This window comes from Micromys minutus, assembly GCF_963924665.1.
Source record: "Micromys minutus genome assembly, chromosome: 2".
NCBI lineage: Eukaryota > Metazoa > Chordata > Mammalia > Rodentia > Muridae > Micromys > Micromys minutus.
This window is the reverse complement of record NC_137971.1, coordinates 104,600,012-104,621,667: the sequence shown is the minus strand read 5'-3', so window position 1 is coordinate 104,621,667 and position 21,656 is coordinate 104,600,012. Positions and strand designations below refer to the sequence as shown.

At 41.5% G+C, this 21,656-nt stretch overlaps 1 pseudogene across 1 annotated transcript; it reads left to right on the top strand.

The window, feature by feature from the left end:
* Window positions 1-7,250: 7,250 nt before the first annotated feature.
* LOC308417793 (ubiquitin-conjugating enzyme E2 L3-like) lies at window positions 7,251-7,809 on the top strand (annotated as a pseudogene). The gene has a single exon. The product of its transcript is annotated as a ubiquitin-conjugating enzyme E2 L3-like (transcript).
* Window positions 7,810-21,656: the final 13,847 nt, after the last annotated feature.

The window sequence follows — 21,656 nt, the reverse complement described above, 5'->3', positions numbered from 1 at the left end:
GCTTTCCGTGATAGGCTTAGCTATCCAGGAGGGTTCTTACATAACAAATGCAGAAGCTCAAAGCATAGTAGTCAGTAGGGACCCAAGGACTGCCTTCTGGGGTTCATCAAGCCCACAGGGAGGTCTGGACAGGAAAGCCCCTGATGCTGTCTCCTTGCATCCAGTACTACTTCTAGCATCTAAGCCTGCCTTGGAAGCTTTCTGCCACTTCTCCTGGGACAGTCATTCTCTATTGTGGTCATCTCTAGCACAAGCCTGCACATTTGGCCATATCTGGAGACATTTTTGATTGTCTCAACTGGAAGAACTGCAGAGCTGGAATCTAATTGCTAGAAGCCAGGGTTTGATGTATAAGAAAGCTCATGCACTGAAGCATTGTCCCAATGAAAATGCCAATAGCACTGGTCTTCTGAAATCTCAAGATGAATTCTCTATTAAGCATCTCAGTTTTTTGTTTTGTCTTGTTTTAATTTTTGTGGCTTTTTTCTTTTCTGATTTGGAGTCTATTGAATCTACTCTTGAAACAAACAAGCATGCATCATTATGTCAAAATTCCAACACAGATAGAACTCAAGTCTAAAGACCAATTCTTGGCCTTTATGTAATTCAACAGCTTTTTTTTTTTTTAGGTACATTAGTTTTCTCTTAATCCTCTTAAATGAAGTGTCTAAGTTCTCATTTCTGCCCATTTACTTCATTACATTGAAGATAAATAGTTGTGGGTTCTTTTACAGAAAAAAATATTTGGTGAATATTTAGTGTACAGTTGCCAAGGTTCTGCCTAAATATACAACTGCCTGACAGTGTCCCTGTTTTTATAGAGCTTAGAGTGTAAACAAAGAATAAATAGTAAAGCACCAAATGACTATAATTATAGATATTAACACATGCCCAGAAGGAAAAGCATAGGCTATCCCGAGAGAAAAGAGTAGGAAGGAGGACATTCAGGAGCAGAAATAAAACAATAACTATCTGAAGAAAGTATTTCATCTGATGTCTGTCAAAACCTAGGCAATAGTACAGCAAAGAAGAAATTGAGAAAGGTTATGTGTAAAGAAAGATTGGCATCTAACATCAGAACTAGGACATGTGGCTATACACACGTGATGTAGTTTGTGTTTTTAAAAGAACTCACTGCTTCTGTGTGGATGGCAAGTTGGAGAGTCATTGCAGAAAGAAACTCTTGAGAAGGTCATGTGACAGGAGCCCAGTGGCAGGGGGGGAAAGTTCTGTAAGGTAAGAGTAGAGATAGAGCCCAGAGCTCTGAGACTGTCTGCCGTCTGAAGCTCCAGAATATATTCAGCGATTGGCAGATGCTGAGATTGGGAGAGTAAACACCACTCAGTATAACTTCTCAGAATTACAGCTTATCAAAAAATAACAATACTCACCTTTCCTGCTCAGTATTTCTGGGGAGAAAACATACACATTATGGATGGGTGTCCATCATTAATTGTAGATGGGGTCTTCCACCGTTTCATAAACTGGTAAAATATTGACTGATATCTATTATTTACTGACTCGTTTATTTATAACCAATGATGTGCAGAGTAGAAATAACAAATGACTTTTCAGAAGCCTAAATTTCCTGGTATCGAGATCCATTCATTACTGTCTCAGATTAGTACCTTTTCTTCTTGAAATCAGATGATTAACAGCAGGCCATGGCCAAAGTCCCATGATCATTTCTCAAACAAACATTATCCTTGGGCCTGGAAAAGTTTTTCAGATTGTTAGTTAAATACATACCCACCATCTTTCAGATCTTTGTGACTTCACTTTGAGGGATGAGAGCTGTTTTGAGGTTGGGTTCGATCTCCTGTAGTGGGCTTTACATCCAATGAGATACTGGTGACTCCCACAAGCTTTAACGCCACTATTGCACTATGGCATATTATAGGCAGGTTAACACTGTAAATCAGAGTTTATGGCTGTGTTTGTGTTTACCTTTCTCCTTTGGTTACATGCAGAACTCTTTCCTCTACCATGAACTCTACTCCATAGGATGAGGGAGGGGTCTAAGTAGGCACTAGCTCACTTCTTCATGTTCAATGAGTTGGATAGATGTTTTCAGCAATGAGGCCTTACTATTAGGGGGCAGGTTAGCATCTGACAGTCTGAACTCACAGGAAAGTTAGCTCATATGCCATCATCATCCTGGGTGTCAACTGTCATCTCTTCAGATGGCCTGTTCACATGTCAATGTCATTGCCATCCAGGCAAGAAGGCTTAGAAGGGATGAAGCTAAATTTGTAAAACGAGAGATATTGAACCTCAGTCAGAGATGGTCTAATTGGGAATATCTGAGCCTACCCCAGCCATCAGGGTGCTGCCATGTTTAAGAAACATGAGGACTCTCTCCAGAAGACTGAATAGGAAGCAAAGACCGGTGAATAATGAGGACTATGGGCCCTGTCCTCGGTGAGCTCACCTTTTATATTGGAAGCAGAAAAGATTGACAGTAACAACATGCTGGGCATGAAACATGCATGTGACACGTGCCAGGAAGTAGGGGAGGGAATGGACTTTGCTTAGAGACTGAAGAGACTGGAGAATCCATCATAACTCTTGTGCCACAACCCCTCCATGGAGTGACCAGAGTTGATGAACTGCACTTAGACAAACAGCCAGAAACGCTAATGGTGCACTTAAAGATGATGCTTGCTTCATCGTCGTTTTTAAAAGAATAGTCAAGTGACATAAATGTCCCTTGCAGAATTTGTTTTTTATTAAAAAGCTATCCCTGATAGCAACACATAAACATGATATGAGCTCCACTTCCACGGTGTGAAAACTCCCTTCATTCATAAGCACAGGCTGGGATTGGATAGTAGTAGAAGCCTCGGGTTCATTATTAAGATCCTCCCTCCAAGAAGACAGTTTAAACCTCAAAAGGCTTGACCAAAAACATCCCTTTACACCTTATAAAATTCTATAAATATAATTTTCAATTGCTAATTTAACTGTGCTATAATTCCCAAAGACCCATTCTACTGAACCCCTACCCTGCCCCACCTTGGGAGGACTTCCATTGTCCAGGAGCAGGTTAGACAAATCAGAGAAATGGGTGAGTGACCTGCCTCCCTGTGACCGCCCCTCCACTCCCTAGATCCTGGGTTTGATTTCCAAAGACCCATTCCTTTGCCCTCCCATATACCCATGCCCTCAATTCCTGCAGAAATAAGCTGCCCAGGTGCAAACCATAATACTTAGAAGAACTGGTTCAGGCCATGACAGTTTGAAGAACGGGTGTAGGCCAAGCAAGCCAGAATAACAGATAAGTAAATTTAGGCAGAGACTATCTGCCTGACTAACCATCACATCAGTGGTCAGACTCACAGATAGGCAGCCCAACAGGTGTCCTCCTCCACTTGCTCAGTGTTCCCCATCCCTGTCTCCTTATACCACCCTCGAAATCAGGCAGAGACCCCCTGCTGCACCAAGAATAAACTACCTACCAGAAATCCAGCCCCCAACTTAGACATTGATCCCTACTAAATCCAAGATCACACAGAGCACAAGAAATCCAGGCCACAAAGACCAGAAGGCAAAAGCAGAATTAAGATCCAAGGAAGAAAACACCCACAAACAAAGATAGAACATCAAATAGATCAGATGGACCAGAAAGTAAAGTTCCTGTGCCACATAATAATCAAAACACTAAACATACAGATCAAAGAAAAATGTTAAAAGGTGCAAGGGGATGGACCAAATAACATAAAGGCAGACCTGTTAGAATTACACCTGATTTCTCAATGCAGACTCTGAAGGCCAGAAGGGCCTGGAGAGATGTGACTCTAAGAGATCATATATGTCAGCCCAGACCTCTACCCAGCAAAACATCTCAATAGATGGAGAAAACACACTATATCATGACAAGGTCAAATTTAAATAATATCTATCTACAAACAAGAACAATTGAAGGTACAAGAAGAAAAACTCCAACCCAAGAAGGTTAACTATACCCACGAAAACATAGACAATCAATACCTCACACCAGCAAAATCCAAAGAAGAGAAACACAGAGGGGGAAGGGGAGGAGAGGAGAGGGAGAGGGAGAGGGAGAGGGAGAGGGAGAGGGAGGGAGAGGGAGAAAGAGGGAGAGGGAAGGGAGGGGAATCTTTTGCTTTTGCTTTTGAATTCTTATTCTTCTCTCATAAATTACATCCCAACTGTACTTTTCTGTTCCACCTTCCCTAATCTCCCTTCTCCCTGAATCCATCACATACACATGCACACACAGGCACACATGCACATACTTGGACCTAACTTCAAGAAAAGAGAAGGCCTCCTACGAACACCAACCAAACAAGAAGACTAGGTACATATATCATCACATCAAGGCTGGATGAAAACAAAAAAAAAAAAACTATAGTAGGACCAGCATCCCCTAAACAGGCAAAAAGAGTCAGACATTGCTCCACTGTTAGAAATCTTACAAGAGCATATGCTTCTCAGCCATAACATATATGCAGAGGACCTCGGTCATACATGCTCTCTGATCTCAACTGATCCATGAGTTCCCACTCAGGTTGATTCTGTAGGCTCTGTTCACATGGTATCCCTGACTTCCCTAATTCCTCTAATCCTTTCTCCCCCTCCTCTGCAGGACTCCCCGAATTCTGCCTGATGTTTGGGTATGAGACTCTGCATTTGCTCCTGTCAGTTGCTAGATGAAGTCCCTCTGATCTCTCTGATAATTATTATGTTAAGGCTCTGGTCTCAGAACACTATGCAGGCAAAACAAACTGTAAGGTAAAGGTTTTGTGACTGGGTTGGTATCCTAACCCCTCCACTTGAGACCTAACGAAGATGGCAGTTCAAGTTTGTTGTCTCAAATTTCTAAGAGTCTTAAGGACTGTCATGGCAAGAAGTCTCTATTAGGAAAAACTATTGACAGCTATCAGTCTACCTTTATTCATTGGCATAAGAGTTCGGCTAAATTGCTTTCACCAGCATAGAAGAGGGAAGGGATATTTGGGCTGGTGAAGAAACTTGACACATAAATATCGGATGTCATATCACCAACACCCATGTGAAAAGAGTTCATGTCTGTAATCCCAGTACTGGTAAAATAGAGAGAGATGGATTCCAGGAGATTGTTTGTTAACTACCCTAACCTAATCAGTGGGCTACAAGTTCATTGAGAACCCTGTCTCAATAAAACATGGTGGAAAATGGCTGTGGAACACATCTGACATTGAACACATACAAATACCTCCTCCATAACCCTTTCTACCACAAGAGAAACGCAAAGTTAGGAAGCAGTAAACTAAAAGGACTCCTAAGGATGCTTTCTGGGACATTCATAATCTCTGCACACTCTCTCCAGATGAGCAGGTCCCCACAGAAGCTACAAGGTCAACTCATATGACACCCAGAAGCACATTGTCTGAGTACTTTCTCAAAATTGAATGTATTACAGGCATCTTAACCTCAACATATCCCAAAAAAAGCTATAAATCCCATACTAGCCCACCCCTATTTGGGTATTTTCCACTATAAAGAATGGCTTCTCTCTCCACCAAGACTGCCCCAGCCAGAAACAAGAATCATCTCCTTGCTCTTGTCATTCTTCTCTCCTGTGTCTAATCAACTACCAAACTCCATTGCTTCTAACTCCTCCTTTTTCTAATGCAAACGACCCATGACCTCCACCCCATTTATCTTTACTCCCATCTTGAATGCTTCCTGTTCTCTCCACTCCTGCTTCATCTTTACTCCCTCTGCTTTCACGCTGGCTATGGAATTTCACAAAACTCTACTTCTTCAAGCAAAAACACACAAAACTGTCATGATCATTTGCTTCACAATTCTACAGAAACAAGCCCTTATTCAGTGTGTGTGCCAGGCTCCTTAGGTTGCTACAGGTTTCATCTTGCGTATATCAAAAGAAAATGAAAAGGAGAGAGAGGGAGAGAGAGAGAGAGAGAGAGAGAGAGAGAGAGAGAGAGAGAAGAAAAGAGAGAGAAGATGGGTCACCACCATAGGACTCAGAACTCGGCCTTCCCTTCCTTTAGTTGCCTGAGCACCTCGCAAGTGCTTTCCCATCAGAGCCCACAGTGAGCCCAGCACACACACACACACACACACACACACACACACACAAAAGGCTATCCCGAGAGGGACATCGAGCAACTCTCTGTGTGCAGAAAGCATGGTGCTCTCTAGGAACAGGTCCATTCCGGCCCAGAGAGAGAGCCAGGTCACAACCATCAGGACTCAGGGTGTCCACACACTGCTAAGCACACAGAGGAACCTCAGAAGTGCCTTGCCACCTGAGCCCATGGGTGATCCCCGCACTGACCATCCAGGGAGAGGCTCCCCGGAACCCTCAGGGCACAGGTAGCATGGTGCTCTCTGAGAACCGGTCCCTTCCAGTCCAGAGAGTGAGCCAGGTCACCACCATCAGGACTCAGGGTGCCCACACACTGCTAAGCACATAGAGGAGCCTCGGAAGCGCTCTCTGAGCCAAGACCACTGAGACAGAGGCAAGTCACCTCCATCAGAACTCACTGCCTGCCCCCAAACAACTGAACACCCAGAAGCAATCTCCCTCCTGAGCCCAGGGGCCCTCAGACCCACAGCCAGTCAGAGAAAACAAGATCACCTAACATCACAGATAACAAGATGGCAAGAGGAAAGCGCAAGAACCTAAGCAATGGAAACCAAGACAACCTGGCAACATCAGAACCCAGTTTTCCACCACAGCAAGTAGTAGATATCCCAACACACCTGAAGTATAAGATATGGACTTAAAATCATACTTCATGATAATGATGGAGGTCCTTGAGGAGCACATGAATAACTCCCTTAAACAATTAGAGGAGAACCAAGAGCACACAGGTTAACAAGTAGAAGCACTTAAAAGAGCAACATAAAAACAGAACTAAACAGGTGAAGAAATTGAAAATAAAATATGAACAATAAAGAAATCACAAAAGGAGACAACTCGGGAGATAGAAGACCTAGGAAAAAAAATCAGGAATTATAGATACAGGCATCACCAACAGACTACGAGAGATGAAAGAGAGGATCTCAGTGGCAGATTTGGTAACAGAAAACATAGACAAAACAGTCAAAGAAAATTCAAAAATCTAAAAGCTCCTAATCCAAAACATCCAGCATATCCAGGACACAATGAGAAGACCAAAAATAAGGATAACAGGGGTAAAAGAGGGCAAAGATTCCCTACTCAAAGGCCCAGTAAATATCTTGAACAAGGGGAAAGCAGCGCTACCACATTCAAGATGGTAGCCAGCAGGAGGCTGATAATGGCACTTGAAGACATCTGCAAATGTGGAATGAACAACTTCGGTAACATTCAGGGTGATGAAGCTAATTTATTGACCTGGCAAGGGCAAGTTCCTGACAGCCCTCCATATGAAAAGGGAGCCTTCAGAATGAAATCAACTTTCCAGCAGAGTATCCATTCAAACCACCCAAGACCACATTTAAAGCAAAGATCTACCATCCTAACATCGATGAGAAGGGGCAGGTCTCTCTGCCAGTAACTAGTGCTGAAAACTGGAAGCCAGACACCAAGACTGACCACGTAATCCAGTCCCTGGTGAATGATACCCAGCCTGAGCCCTCACTCTGGGCTGACCTAAGTGAAAAATACTCTAAGGACCATAAAAAAATATCTGTAAGAATACTGAAGAGTCTACAAAGAAATACAGGAATATGGGGAAAACAATGTGTGGACTAAAATCTGCCATGAGTGATTCCAGCAAGTTTGAGCAGAGACCCCATAAAGCAAGACTCTGTGGAAACAGTCACATGTCACCAACTGGTATCCGCTTGTAGCAGTTACTAACTTTCTACAGTTTTCTTAATCAAAAGTGGTACAGGTAACTTGTAAAGAGGGATTAAAAAATTCAGATGTTCTAAAAAAAATCTTCAACAAAATCATTAAAAAAAACTTCCTTAACCTTAAGAATGAGATGACCATACACACAATGCAAGAAGCATACAGAACTCCAAATAGATTGAACCAGAAAAGAAACTCCTCATGACACATAATAGCCAAAACACTGAATATTCAAAACAAAGAAAGAATACTAAAAGCAGTAAGAGAAAAAGGGCATGTAACATATAAAGGCAGACCGATCAGAATTGCACCAGACTTTTCAACAGAGACTATGACAGCTTTCTTTACCAATCCTACATCTGACAGAGAGCTAATATCCAATATCTACAAAGATATTAGAAATTAGACTCCAGAGCATCAAACAATCCAATTAAAAATGGGGTACAGAGCTAAAAAAGAATTCTCAAATGAGGAATACCGAATGGCTGAGAAACACCATAGTAATGCTCAACATCCCTAGTCATCAAGAAAATTTCAATCAAAACAACACTGAGATTCCACCTCATACCAATCATAATGGCTAAGATCAAAAGCTCAGGTTACAGCAGATGCTGGTGAGGATGTGGAGAAAGAGGAACACTCCTTCACTGTTGGTGGGATTGCAACCTGGTACAACCACACTGGAAATCAGTCTGGTGGTTCCTCAAAAAACTGGACATAGTACTACCTGAAGACCCAGCTATTCCACTCCTGAATACAGCCCAAAGATGCTCCAACATATAACAAGGACACATGCTCCACCATGTTCATAGCAGCCTTATTTATAATAGCCAGAAGCTGGAAAGACCCAGATGTCCTTCAACAGAAGAATGGATACAGAAATTGTGGTACATTTACACAATGAAGTACTACTCAGCTATTAAAAACAATGACTACATGAAATTCCTAGGCAAACGGATGAAACTACAGACTATCATCCTGAGTGAGGTAACCCAGTCACAAAAGAACACACATGGTATGCACTCACTGATAAGCAGACACTAGCTTCAGAAAGCTCTGAATCCCCAAGAAACAATTCACAGACCTTATGAAGCTCAAAAAGAAGAAAGGCCAAAATGGGATGTCTCATTTTTTTCTTAGGAGGTAGAACAAAACACTCACAGGTGGAAATACAGGGTGAAATAGAGGATCAGAGATTGAAGAAAAGATTGGTTGGAGACTGCCTCACCTGGGAATCCACGCCATAGCAGCCACCAAACTCAAGCACTAATGCTGACAGTAAGAGTGCTTACTGGCAAAAACCAGATATGGATTCTCCTCAGGGGCTCTGCCAGAGTCATACAGATACAGCTGAGGATGCTTGCAGCTAACCATCTGACTGAACATGGCGACCCCAATGAAAGAGGTAGAGAAAGGGCTAAAAGAGCTGAAAGGGTTTGCAACCTCATGGGAAGGACAACATTATCAACTAACCACACCCACCACAGCTCTGTGAGTACACGGGGAGAGACCCATGGCTCCAGTGGCATATGTAGCAGAGGACAACACTGGCATCAATGTGAGAAGAGGCCTTTGGTCCAGTGAGGGCGCGTTTCCCAGTGTAGGGGAATGCCAAGGCACTGAGGTGCAGAGGGGGATTGGGAGAGGGTGCACCTTCATGGAGAGAAGTGGAGGGAAAGGGGGAGTGGGGGAAGGGGGTAACTTTTGAAATATAAGTAAAATATCTAATAAAAAATAAAATAAAGTAAAAGAACCATTAAAAAAAGAAAATGGAAAGTCGTTTACATTTTCAATAATTTCTTTATGAGTTGATAAAGCAAAGGGATGAGAGCATTGTCTGCTGCCCACCCTCTATCCCAATTGCTAGGGTGTGAGACATTTGTGTCTTTGTCAATACTCTGACACATTAGTGACAGCACTAGAGCAGCGGTTCAGTTCAGTAGCGCGGTCCTGAGTGGCACTTCTTACTTACGTCCCTCATAGCCAACTTCCAAAGTCTGGTCTAATTCTGTACTGTTGTTGCTCGCTCTTTGAACAGTCTCACTGGATCTCCTCAGCCATCCTAGACTGCACCATGCTGTTTACATCGGCCTAAATTCACTGTGATCCTCTAGCTTGGATTTCTGAGTGCTGTAATTATAGGCACACGTCACCATATCCAGCACAACCCCAACTGCTTTGTTTAATTATGGGTATTTTTAAGCATCTCCCTTCCAAGTAGGTACATTACACAGGCTGAAAAGCAGCCCCCCAACTTCACCTTCTCCTTTGGTGCCAAGTGGGAAACGGTCTCCTTCAGACATTGTTGACCCTTCTCTTCAGGTGCTGGAGAGCTAAGTGGCTGAAACCCAGTTCCTCTGCTCTGCCCAGGCTAAGGTGGAAATTGATGATAATCCTAGGACTCAGGCTGAGGGGCAAGAAGGTCTCCATGAATTTGATGCTGACCTGAGTTACATAGCCAATCCCTGAGACTGAGGCGGGAGAATCCTGAGTTTGAAGCCAGTCTTAACTTTACAGCAAGATCTTGCTTCAAGGGGAATAGCATTGCTAATGTACACTGTGTCAATAGCTTTGATTTTCCAACCAAATTCTGTGGGGGACTCTCTCCAGGTTTGCAAGGAAATCATACAACCCGAAGGACTTCCACACGTGGAGCATGCTTGCTGTCTCAGCAGTTTGCGGTCATATTCAAACCATTTGGTTTCCAATACATTCATGTTTGCTGTCCTTATAAAGCCAAGAGTACATTACACTAATTTAATTTCAAACAATATAAAAATAGTGACGAGGACTAACTTGGGCAAGTCTATAGACAGTGTCCCAAAGATTAAAACCAAATTTCATGGTTTTTCGCTCCGACCCTTTAACCTTTGTGGTGAGTGGTGTTATGCCAGCTATAATTCAAAATATGAGAATGAGAGAGACTTAAAAAGTTTTCCAAGAATATGGAAGCTATTAGTCATAAAATAATAAGCCTAGATCTCAAACTCAGACCAACTTTAATGCCTAGCCTTGTACCGCATGTGTTTGCAGCACCCCTCAAGAAACTCATGGAAGCCAGACCTAGCGGCACAGGTCTTTGTCAAATATTAGTGACTCTGATGGGTGACCACAGCATTCATTGATTAAAGGCCTGCTCCCTCTGAGAAGTTGAACCCAGCTCTGAGAACCTGTAAACCTCACTGGAGTAATATACAGTTGATGTTCAATGGTGGCCTCCTGCCTAAAAGCATACTTCTACTTCCAAAATCATCAAATGGAACATCTGAGTCATGTGCAAATGTCTACAACATTAGAAATCAGTAGTTCTGGGTCATCTTTTCAGAAGCTCAGTGAATATAGCAAGTTATTTAGCCATTTATGCTAAATGTTTTTGCTTCCTTGAAGTAAAACGGGGTAAGGAATAAATTTAATAAAAGCTATGAAGTAATAGACATAAATAATTGACTAAAATCAGAGAAGAAAAATACCCCACATCATGGTATTCAATCTTCATAAGTCCTGCGCATATTTTAACCTTTATTTTAGTTAAGCACACAGAAATATATGCACCAAGCTAGTATGCAATAAACCAGTTCATGTATATGTCTCTCTGGCTCACACAGTTTCCAATCTATTGTTTTCCTACTCTAGTGGACATGAAAAAATGTAGTATCAACAACATCCATGCTAGGTATAAAAGGATTGCAAGCCATTTATTATTGACAAAAGTCCCAAATGGTGGTTGAGGTAAACTCAGTCACAGATATGGCCTTCAAAGTGTTGCAGGAGTCAGTATGAGAATCTTTACCAGGAGCCATCCTATGTCAGCAGAATCACCTAAACTGTAGCCAAAAGTAGCTCAATAATCAGGGTCTGAAAAGGTATATGAAGGTTCAAGTTCAAATGCAAATGGAGACCACCTGAGATAGAATTAGGAACAAATTGGAAAATGAAGTCAACAACTTCACTTTCAAAGAATCAGCAGCCAGCCAGTGCTTACTAGTTTAGGGGATGATCAGAAATTTAAAACTTGTGTTTCCATAGAAAATGAGAAAAGCTAAGATGCTTTCTCTCAGGCTCAATCATGGGAAGTATCATCAAGAAGTCTGTAGCTCAGTTCAGTACTCACTATAACTCATTAAAAGTAGACACAGGGAAGGTCATGTCAGGACAATATTGTGGACCATCTCTGCAGAAAGTCCCACAGCTGGAATCAAAATTTGATGCTCAATACTCTATAAAATTTGACAGCAACTGTACAGTCATTTTTACTTGTTTTCTCCAATGCTGAGACGTGTTCCTATGGTGTTGTTGATGATGCAAATCCCACTGGACACCATGGCCTTAGTAACTCTCCTGGACTGACTTGAACCTAATGAAACTATTTGCAAAGTTGAAGTTAGAGACATTTAGGAGACAGGGGATGGTGACTTCCAAGAGCCTTATTTGACACACAGCCCTTGGATTCTAGACAAGAAAAGCCTACAGGGAGGTTTTTGCTCTGTAGGGGAAATGGAGAAATACCTGGGAGCTGCTCCAAGCCTAGGGGAACTTGGATAGATCTACAAGATGATGAAACATTGTTTTCTTGCAGTCCCTGCTCAAGTCCCAAGACAAGATAGACTGTGAAAGCCAAGGTCAGCAAATCAAGGGCTTGTCACCCTGACAATGTGAAGCAGGAGAGGCTGCTTTCATTGGGTTTTTTTTTTTTTTCTTATTCTTAACTGTGAATTCAGGGTGAGATTCTGTTTTCTTTCCTTGTAGTTTCGTAAAGTAAAGGTCTGCTAGACAGAAATTATTTGAAGGAGAAAGAAACAAATGTATCATGGGGTCCATCCATGTTAGGGACACGAGATACCACCACAGGAGGCTCCCCAGACATGTGGAATGTTTTCTCCCACACTCACAAAAATCATGTGACTTTGGAATTTGTGTATTTTCTCTGTTATTCATAGAATCCGAAACAGTACAAATGATCACTGTTTCTCCAGTTTACAGTGAAAACGGTGACAGGAAATAGTGACCAAGAAATACAACACCGAAGCTAACAATAAAGAAACCCTAAAGGCCAAAGTATGGGGTGTGTAAGAACTAACTAAAGATTTACAACGTCGACAAAGCATAAAATTGCCAAGGAAGTCAGACTTGGGGGAAAGTCTGCTAAGAAGCTCGCAGGGGTCGCTATCCAACCCATGACTAGGTCATGCTTCATCCCTAGCACCAGAATAATTAAGTTTTTTTTTAAAGAAATAACCAGTCACAACAAAACTGCCAGTGGTTAAGAACCACACTCAGCAAAAACTAACAAGCAGATAAAATATATTAAAAGTTGCCCCTAAAATACAACATCTTAAAAATTTGACATTGATGGCTACAACAGAAGAAGGGATGGCAGGAGAAATGGTCAGTGAAACTTGACAGGAAGGAAAGGAGAGCAGTAAGCAACACACTTTCATTTATAAAAGCTCTACATGCAGTGCACAACAGAATTATCCATTTCTAAAAGCTCTACATGAGTGCACAACAGAATTATCCCAGGCCACGATAGAAAAAAGCTAGAACTAATGTTTAATGCGGAACTGTACAAGATTAAACATTGGTGAATAAATTAGGGTGGATTCATATAGACCCCTACAAAAAAGTTCTTTATTGATGGACATTTCTTCACTAGGGTGTGTGTTTTTATACTTGCCCTATAAAATATGGACAGCGAGTATGGTCAAAATCAAAGAGCTGTATCAAAACATCCATGGAGCATCAGCAAGAGGCAATATTACAGAACCAAAATGAATTGTCTTCAACACTAAGGCCTGAATCCTGGAAGATATGCACGGCTTTGATATCAGTAAACTTAACAATCTACAGAACAGTCTACAGAACAGTCTATTAATTGAATATTTTACTTGTGTGTTTAGATTGCACAAGCCAACACTGAGAAGCCATGCACACACCTTTCTCCTGAGAGCTGCATTACTCCCTTGTGTCCATGCCTTATATTGGCCTGGAGCTATAAATGATCTTAAAAAGGCTTTGTTTAGATAGGTAATCAACCTGTGAAAAACTATCAAAATAAAATAAATTAAAAATAAAAAGGTATGTTGAGGTTACTGGCTAAGCCTACTAGGGGAAATTTTAAATCCAATGAGCAATCCAGTGGAGAGAGAATGTAATTGGCAGAAACAGAGAGCAACAGTGAAAGAATAAGAGAAAAAGATAACGCGTTGAATGTGTGAGTTAGTAAATAGCCATGAGTAAGCTAAAAACCAAGGGTCAAGAAGAGAACGTCTGTCTACCTGCGGTGGGCTCTTCGAGTTCCCTCTCCCCAGTGTTCGGCATTTTAGATAAGGTTGCCCCAATTCGGTCCTTAGAGTCTCTTACCTCCCAGATCTCTGGTACTTTCTAGAAGGACCTGCCCCCTCCTTCCTCCCTGCTGTTTATCTCCATTCATTCTCTTGGCCCACCGGGCTTCCCCACCACAAACCCGATCTTGGCCCCCTTTGCCCTCCTCCTTCCCTTTCTCACCCAGGTCGCTCAGTCCCTCCGCTTACTGTGACTGTTTTCTTCCCCCTTCTAAGTGGAATTGAAATGTCCTCACTTGGGCCTTTCTACTTGCTACACTTATGGTCTGTGGGTTGTATACCCACAATCAAAAATTTTCACCCAGAACTCTTCCTGTCTAAAAGAACTGCAGGGACAAAAATTGGAGCATAGATTGAAAATAAAAAAGTGGTCCAATGACTGGCCCAACTTGGGATCCATTTCGGAAGCACCAAGGCCTGCCACTATTACTGATGCTGCGATGTGCTTACAGACCGGAGCCTGGCACGGCCCTTCTCTGAGAGTTCTTTCCAGCAGCTGACTGAGATAGAGGCAGATACTTACACCCAACCATTGAACTGAAGTCAGAGACACCTATGGGTGAATTAGGGGAAAGGGTGAAGAAATTGAAGGGGAGAGTGACCCCACAGAAAGGCCAGCAGGTCTCAACAACCCCAGAGAGCTCCAAGAGAGTGAGCCACCAACCAGGAGCATGCATAGGCCAGTCCAGGCTCCCTGGCACATATGTAGCACAGTTCTGCCTGGTCAGGCCTCAGTGAGAAAAGATGAGTTTAATCTTCACGAAACTTGAGGTCTCAGAGAAGACGGAGGTCTGCGGGGGGGGGGCAGGGGGAAGAGGAATGGGATATGGAACTATGGGAAGGGGGACTGATGGGGCAGTCACTGGCATTTAAAAAAAATAAATGAATGAAGGAATATTGAAAAAACGAAAGAGAGAGAATGCATCTGGAATATCACAGAAGTAGATGGGAAAAGAAATACAGGATTAGTCAGGAATCTCCAGGGAAGGAAAACCAGCACAAGCTATGTAGATATATAAAGCATGTGGTAGAAATTTCTCATGTAATAAAGGAGACTGAGAAGTCCCATGGTTTATCTACTTCACACCAGAAAATGAAGGAAGTCAATGGTACAACTCGGTCTGTGTCAGAAGGCTTAAGAACCAAGAGCTCCATAGAAGAAAGTAGACTTCCCATCTCAAGCAGAGAAGGGGAATTCACAGTCTGCCCTTTTGTCCTGTGTGGGCAGAACTCTACACACTGCCTGCACACATGGGCAAAGGTGGAACTTCCTTGCCCAGTTTGAGGACTTTAGTGCCTACATCACTTAGAAGTGCTTTCTTCATAGAACATCCAGAAATATGGGCTGATCAGCTCTATGAGTAACTCTTGAAATAAACACCCTACTGATGTATGTAAGACTAACTGTAACAGTCATGGGCTCAGAAGACTTCAAATTATTGTTGGAGCTAGAACTATAGATAGACTTATGCAATGTGGTCATTAATTACATAAAAATACACTTAACTTTTTTCATAAAAGAAAAATTTAAAACTAGACTGAGATTTTATCTCTCACCTATCATACTCAGAGAGTCAAAAGTTTGATATGAAATCTTTTTATTTGTAGGAAACAAGAGAAGAAAACAGAACAAGCCTCAGATAGAAGAACTTGGCAACAGACAACAAAATGATATTTCTATTTTGAACTGGTAATGCTACTTACAGAAAAACTCAAGTACACACTGACAAAATATTAAAATGTATCCTTATGCACAGGACATAGATGTGTGTGTGTGTGTGTGTGTGTGTGTGTGTGTGTGTGATTTAAAGTGAAGTAGAGTATATCTGAAACTTAAATGTGTACTAAGTGGATCAACCGATCAATTAGGACGCCCACATAACTGTGTACAGGTGGTTAAAAGACAGGGAATATTCTCTAGGCTGCCTGTGAAATGACTTTTCATTTTTAATATTAACTGAAATCAAGAATGCAAGACCAAAAAGAATATTCACAGTGCTTTGTTGTTCTGGTGTATTTAGTATAAGCTTCACATATTTCAGGCTAGAATTCTAATTTAAATTCCAATTTAATAGGAAACTGTATATGCTTCTCTTTCTCTTATTTTAAAAGAATTTAGTCAATATAGAATTATTTCCAGAATTATATTAAGCAATCTTTAAAGAACAGGGTGTCCAGTTACTGACAAACAAAGGGGGCCCAAAGAATGATGCTTAGACTATGTCTCAGGGGTTAGCCAGGCCCAAGTCATTCTGTTTCAGTTCAGTGAAGTCCTAGGTTTATTGTTTATGAATAATACTCATAGAGGAATCCTTACACTCATCAATTACATCCTGTCAGTACTTAGAGACAGAATCTCATGTACTATGTCTTTGTTTTGTCATATTTGTTTTCCTGCTTGGTGTTTATCCCAAAATTGCTTCTTAAATTATATTTTGACAGCGCATACCCCATATCCCAGCACTGAAAAAATCCAAGAAAATTTTAAAATGACCTTTTTTTCTAGACATTAAACCGCTACACACTGATTTTCTCAATACCAATTTCCTCAGTTGTAATTTCCAACAACAATCTTGTCTCCTCTCGAGAAAAATCTTTCTAACTAGGTCTCCTCAGCACACTGCTTTCCACCTTGAAGCCACAGGCAGCTCCAACTCTACGCTCATCCTGACTTCTCACAGCACGGTTTGGTCCGCCTCCAACATGGCTCCTCACACTACTGCTGTCTTACTAACCAGGTTAGGTAGGTTGGGAATCTCTACCCTGCTCTTCGGCATGTCTCAAGCACTCTTTACTGACATTTTGTTTCCATTTTACAATGTATGCTGTCCCTGTTCTAACTAGTGAGAGTTCAGGACAAGTATAACCGTCTCATGCAGCCACTGGAAGATTGACATATGCTATTGCTGGTCCAGTTATTTAACTGTTAGAAGAAATCAACCCATTAGACAATTTGGAAATTATTTTGCTTATTTTTGAGTGTTTTTCTCTAAATATGATAAATTTGTAGAATTCCAATGGTTGTTCCCCAAAGTTGGCCTAAGAGTTGGCAATCTTAACACTATGTAACTTCCAAGAAGTCAGGACTCCATATTCCCGTAAAAGATTCCACAATGTTTATTCCAATTGGGTCAAGGGACTTGAAATGATCTAACGCCACAACAGGATAATCATTCAGTGTGAAAATAAAATAGATTAACAGTAAATCTTTCATTACAGCATACTCCCTTTCTAGGCCTTAGTCCTATCACCATAATGAGATTTATAGAGTTGTTTATTTACTTTTATACTCTAAAAGTATAAATGATTCTAATACGCAACAGAGTCTGACAGTCAGGGAAGTGGTGACTTTGACAGAAATAAGCAAAATCTCTGACACCATTATCAACTTCAAAATGGCAATGATTTCCAGGGGACAAGAAGATAATGGGCATGTTGGAAGCCGTCCCCAGTTATGAACTATTGTCCTGGAGAGGGGATGAGGAACCATGAAGAACAGGCCAGAGACTGTTTCAAGTCAACTGCCAGTTGATTTGCACTATGCTGTACAAGTCACCAGACAGGAAGCCACACATTTCAGGTTCCGGAGATTTGGACATAAACTAGATTTTATCACTCCCACATCTAAAGATCTTTTGAGTGCGAAGAACAGTACTTACTTGAGTAACTGTGAGCAACACGTCTGTTTTCCTGGCCTGGTTGGTTTAAGGTATATCAATAAGATAATCAAGGCAGATGATGCGGACAGGACCGAGGCAGACCCGATGCTTAGAGAGCTAAATGCATTCTGTCTAGACCGGACTGCAGACCAGCGCTGGGTCCTCTCTGTGGAAGCACAGAGTCCTTCAGCCTCACTTCCATCTATGCAGCTCTCCACAAAGAAACTTTTCATTTGGCTTAAAAACAGGCTAGGCAAAGCCACATTCAGAGAAAAATAATAAACCTTCATGAGCTGCAAAAATATAAATACAGAGAAAAGAAAATGACACTCATAAAAATCCGCAGTTGTGAAAACCGAAGGAGCTGTCGCTGGATTTGTGTGAGAATGCTAAGAGCCAGCTGACACTCCATCCCGTACGGCTGTTGCAGCACTGCGCAGGATCTGTGGACGTCAGAGCCTCGTTCCTTAGTTTTAAAAGCCAAGACCAAGGCCGAGGCGGTGTCTGGAGGGTTATTTTCTGATTTGAATGTTTATCTTCTCACTGTAGTCTCACAAAATAGAAGAGATAAGAAGGTTTTAATAAGCTGTTTTTTTAAACACCTAAATGCCATTTATAATGGCTCTGTCCTTGGAGTCAACCATCCTGCCACTCCAAATACTGTCTCCAAATACTCTTACAACAGCAAATGTGCTTTTGCCTGTGGATGGGGTACTCAGTAGAGGACACACCCAAATACACTCTCTTTTCTTAGGCCATATATCACTGGATGGAGAAAATAGGAAATGAGGAAAATTGCTTTTCGAAGAACTTTGAAAATGAGGTGTAGAGCACAAGAAAGTACAAGATAAAGCAGAGTGACAGGTGTGCAGGCACACACACACACACACACACACACACACACACACACACACACACACACACGAGGATATTTTCTTTACTTACATTTCAAATGTTATCTCCTTTTCTGGTTTCCCAGCTGGAGTCCCCCTTTCCCATCCCCTCTCTCTCCCTCCCCCTGCCTCTATGACACACCCACCCACTCCTTCCTACTTCCCTGCACTACCTTTACCCTACACTGTGGCATTGAGTCTTCATAGGGCCAAGGACCTCTCCTCTTGTTGATGACCTCTCCCGACAAGGCCATCCTCTGCTACATATGTAGCTGGAGCCATGGGTTCCTCCATGTGTACTATTTGGTAGGTGGTTTAGTCTCTGGGACCTCTGGGGAGTCTTCTTGGTTGGTATTGTTGTTCCTCCTATGTAGCTGAAAGTCCCTTCAGCCCATTCAGACTTTTTTCTAGCTCCTCTATTGGGGACCCTGTTCTCAGTTCAATGGTTGGTTAAAAGCATCAAACACTGTATTAAATACTTCTTATGCTCACAGACTTGTCAAGCACATACTTATGGGTCTACCCAACTTTCTGACTCCCCACTAAAGAAGGAGTGCCTCAAAGTGTGTGAACCATCCCTGGGTCACAGTATCTTACAGATAAACATCCTAGTAATATTCAAAGAATTAATATAACAACAAGAATATTTTGGTGGTGTGAGAGCTTAGATGTGGGGAAGAAGAAAAACATGAATCCTTTGTATATTGAGAACAATGAAAGGGTGGAAGTCTGAGGAGAACATGGAACTTTCTAGAACAACTTGTGCTGAGAAATCAGTTAAAGTTTAGAGGCCAAGTAAGAAATTATTTTCTCACTATAGTGAAGAATGGCATTCATCTTGCGTACCAATGGCATCAATTAGTAAATAGAAATGCACAAAATTGAAGCTCATGACCTCCCCGTGAAGTTAAAAGGAGCCCTATTGACTCTCAAAGTCAATAGCTCTGTCCGGGAAGTAAATTAAAAGTGATCAAATCAGATGTGAGAGACCTCTGGGGAGAATGCCTAAGACAGCTGAGGCTTTCCTGAGGGCATGAAAATACTAATACTCTGCCCAAGTCCATGATCAAAGGTTTGCCAAACTCACTCATGAAGAAGAAAATGCACTTAACAGGATTAGAGAAACATTTGATTCTTAATCTGTTGCTGTGAGAAAATAGGAATGTTGCCAGCCAAATTGTATTCAGCATCAACTATCATGTTTTTGAAAATCTTTATTGTAATCACTATAAAGCAGTAATTGGTATATTAATTCAAACAAGAAATAATCAGATATAAAACTAATATAGAATTGAGCACCTTGTCTCTCTTTACTGAATCTTTTCCTAGACTTCTGCAACCTGAACACCCCAGACACAGTGTTAGAGCTCTGAGGAACCTTGGAGAACATCTGACGAAGTACCATGTTTTCTCACACAGCAAAGCAGAAGCTCAGACTTCTCAGGGTTTCCACTCCATTACTGGTAGAGCTGAGATTAAAAAGAAATTCTTTCTCATCTTTCTGTGAAATGATTTTCCCCCAGTGGCATATTACAAAAATCAGTTTGAATTGCACTTAATACTCTCTTTTTAATTATTTGAATTATTCAGTATATTTCTAAGGGGTTTTGTTCTAGAAAATTAAGCTAAATAACATTTTCATCTTAAAAGTTGTCACCCTGTGGATGGCCAGAAAACACTGTTTTCTGTAACACTTCCTTTCTTAAGAGTTTCAGAAAGTGGATGTTTTCCAGAATAGACACTAAATGCTCTAAGAGCTGTGGAGAGAAAGACAGTGATTGATGGAAGAGAAGGCGGGGTGCTTGTAGGAAATAGGAATAGAAAGACTGAAGGAATAAACCAAATACATAGGGTGTAGGGAAAAAATACTGTTGGGGCTAGAATAAAGAAATCTATTAAAATATAGCAAGTATTTCAAGTGAACCAGATTGCCAAATGTGGACTGAAATTAATTTCTATAGAAAAATGCCTCAGAGCATATTCCATCATACACCAATTCCCAAATATGCTGTGTAAAACTAAAGAAAATGGGAATTCTGTTCTAAGAAGATTGAGAAATACTCTATGCCCTCTTAGAAATTGCTAGCACATGCTGGCATGTTAAACGTGCCAAGTCTTCATGTAGATAAAAACTTCAGTGTTTTCCAGGCTTCTGATTAAATATGATGCACATGACAGTGCTGCTTTATTGCCTATCACAACTGCATCCACCCAGCATCTGGACCACGAACTAGCATTTCAGCTGCACTTGACCTTGTTCAACACTTTCTGAGATTCACTTGACCCTAGAGCAGAGCATGCCAAAGTTACTCAATGAAAGGAAAAAAATTATAAATACTTTGTGCCTTGCTAGCTATATATGGGCTCTTTTGCTAATTTGTCTATTTTTTCTAGATAACTTTTAAAATGTAAGTCTTAGGCTATGGGATATACAGAGAGACAACTGAAAAATTTTAGCTCTGTGCCTCCTGTCTACCATAGACCTGTCTTCTTTCATCAAACACACACACACCACACACACACACACACACACACACACACACACACACACACACACACACACACACACCACCCATAGTTCACTTTGGAGAATAACTCACAAGCCTTGAACCTAATCAAGCTTAAAGGCTGGTTAAATGCCTTTGTGAGTTTCCACATATTCCTGGAGCTGACATCTCACTTTTCCTAAATACCCCAGATGATTTGCACACAGGCAGCATCACACACAGAAGGGAAACCTGATAATAATGAAAACCAAGAGTGATGATGATGTAGGGATTGAGGAAAGAGATGTGAGAGGGGGTTGGAGATAGGCTTCACTATCTCAGAGATGTTTCAAAGCTTCCTTAGGGAAAACCTTCCAGCACCCTTAGGTTATCAGAGGTAGCCATGGAAAAGACGTTTGGAGACAGGAGGGATGGCCCTTGGTTCTTCCTAGATTTTGTGCTCC